This window comes from Cannabis sativa, chromosome X (assembly GCF_029168945.1).
Source record: "Cannabis sativa cultivar Pink pepper isolate KNU-18-1 chromosome X, ASM2916894v1, whole genome shotgun sequence".
NCBI lineage: Eukaryota > Viridiplantae > Streptophyta > Magnoliopsida > Rosales > Cannabaceae > Cannabis > Cannabis sativa.
Genome location: NC_083610.1, coordinates 1,521,218 through 1,523,849, shown reverse-complemented (window position 1 = coordinate 1,523,849; position 2,632 = coordinate 1,521,218). Strand labels below are relative to the sequence as shown.

At 32.6% G+C, this 2,632-nt stretch overlaps 1 long non-coding RNA gene across 1 annotated transcript; it reads left to right on the top strand.

The window, feature by feature from the left end:
- Nucleotides 1–440: 440 nt before the first annotated feature.
- Nucleotides 441–1,419, top strand: LOC133031868 (uncharacterized). Its single transcript, XR_009684926.1, has 2 exons — nt 441–610; nt 1,245–1,419. It is a non-coding gene; the product is annotated as an uncharacterized LOC133031868 (long non-coding RNA).
- Nucleotides 1,420–2,632: the final 1,213 nt, after the last annotated feature.

The window sequence follows — 2,632 nt, the reverse complement described above, 5'->3', positions numbered from 1 at the left end:
GAAGAAACTTTTTGTTAATTCGAAGTCATACTATGTCAAAAAGTTAGTTTTATTCAATATCATGTGATTCGTTTCTTGAATCTTGTTCTTGCAAAACTGTTTTGGTAAAATTGTAATATCTCTTTGAATATAATTCCAATTTCAAAGATTTTGGTATCATTGGAAAGGGAATTTAATTTCCTAAAACTTTGATGAAGATGTTATCTTCTAGTTCTGAACCATTCAATGTCAAAAGTTTGTATTTTTGCTAAGTTGTGTAATTCGTTACTCCATATTCTTTCTCAGAACTAGTTTCATTAAAACAATAATAACTCCCTCAGTTTTAATCCATTTTTAATGATCTTTATATCATTGGAAAGATAATGAAAGTTTCTATAATTTTTATGAAGACAACTTTCACTGAATTCGTATATTTGTTGGTCAAAAATAGTGATCTTTCTGCTGTACTGTAAGAGTACGAATTTTAATGTTAGGGCCTTGAACCATGTGTTGTTATAGGTAGTAGTGACGAGATAACAAGTCTTAAGCAGTGGGATTTGAGGATCTTGTCCTCAACAAGAAAATTTATTGAGGTGCTTGGAGTAGCAAGAAGGTGTTCTTAACAACTGAGGTAAGAAGAGTGGACATCTGTGCACAGGGTGTATGTTGAAACATACAACTGTATTATGGGTTTGTATTTACATGTTTTATTCTATGGTAGATTGTTGTTTTATGCTAATGTTATTAGTGTGTGATAGTGATAAGGCTTTTGACTGTTTGTGTGAGAATAGCACTTATAGGATAGGTTTTCTGCTGCTGGTGTGAGCATAGCACTGCAGGATATATTTTTGGCTGCTTGTATGGGTTTACTTGCAGGTTATCCTTTCATGGGTGAGTACAACTTGTGAAAAGGGATTGCCCTATTGGATGCCGAGTGTGAGAACAGCACAAGGCAGGGCAAGTTACACTTCATGTCTGATCAACATGAGTGGGAGTAGATTATCGTATGTGAGGACAATGTGCGATAAGATACTATGTGTTATGTGTGTGAGTATAGCATGCGTTAAGATTACACTGTGATATGATGTTGTATTGTATGTAAGAATAATATGTGATATGACATGTTGTTATATGTATGCAAGTATGGTATGAATTGATTTGATGTTGTGATATTGTTATACTTATGACTATGTTATCTGGTTGGGGGGTTATGTCCTACATAGCTCTTCTTACTGGGCGTTAGCTCACGGGTACTCTGTGTGCAGGTAAAGGCAAAACTATACAGTGAGGGTGGCGAGCTCGAGGCATGGATTACATGTTAGGGGATTGTCACGATGTTTTGGTTTAAAAATATTTCATTTAAGATTATGATTCAAATAGTTTTTGTAAGGCTTTATATTTTAAAGTTATGAATAAATAAATGTTTTGTTTTAAAAATAATGAGATCTCATGCTTAGTTATTTTTATTAAAGAAGTCTTTTATTGTCTTTATCTTAAATGGTTTTAAACGGACTAGCTAGTGTGACGTCTCGAAAAATCGGGGCGTTACAGCATTTCTCTAAATGCAAGTAAACTCTTGTCGTAGATTTCATATCAGTAAAACCCTGTGTCTGATAAATCTAGGAAACTTTATTCACATAGTCATGTTTACTTTCCAAAGTGTTGAGAACACAATAAACAAGATCAAGTAAGATGAATTTATAAATCAAATAGACAAGCAATTGATAAAGTGAACCAAAACATACACAAATGAATGAAAAATACTTCTGTTTCTTTATTGATGTTGAATAAAATAGATTATATTGAAATGGAGTTTTATTTGGGGCATAAAACCCAACAATTATGTCATGAATAAGAAGGACATAGACTTTCATGAATTAGTCAATGACCTTCAAACTTATGAAAATTTGATTGGAGGACCCAAGAAGAAAGGGAGTAAGCCTCAAAATTCTGGGAATGGTAATGGGACGGTCAAATCTGAAGCAAATGTTGCCTCTGCTTCAAAACCCAAATCGAAGAAGAAGTGGAAGAACACCAAGAAGCGTGCAAAAGCCATGAAAAACAAAAAGGCTGCTGCTTCTGGTGATGCTACACTCAAAGGAAAGTGTTTCTCTTTAACGATGAGAAAGGTCATTGGAAACCCCAATGTCCTAAACTTCTTGCAAAGAAACAAGGTATTTCTTTCTATAAACTTTAAGAGTTTTAGTGAATTATTATCCACTTGGATTTATGATTCTGGACTAACTTTGTTTATTTGTTTCTTCTTCTTATAGGCCAAGCTACTTGAACTCAGATGAGTTGGATCGGAAAGCTGGACCAAGGGTGAAATCGTCCAGATGAAGATGAAGCTCTTCTATCTATTTTTTGAATTAACTGTTTTAGTTTAAAGACAATTTGGATTTCGAATTTTAGTAAAGGATTTTTATCCCTGTTTTTCTCATATTGTTGCAATACATTTTTTTTTATTATTAATAAAGTTTATATTATTTTCGAATTCAAACCAATTGCAATTTATGAGATTGAGCTTCATTTACTTTATCTTAAACAACAATTACCACATTATATTTATATGTTTGTATGTGTAGTGTTTTTTATTATTGATGCAAATTCTATAATATTTACAACTCTTCATAGAGTTATATTAAATAAACAC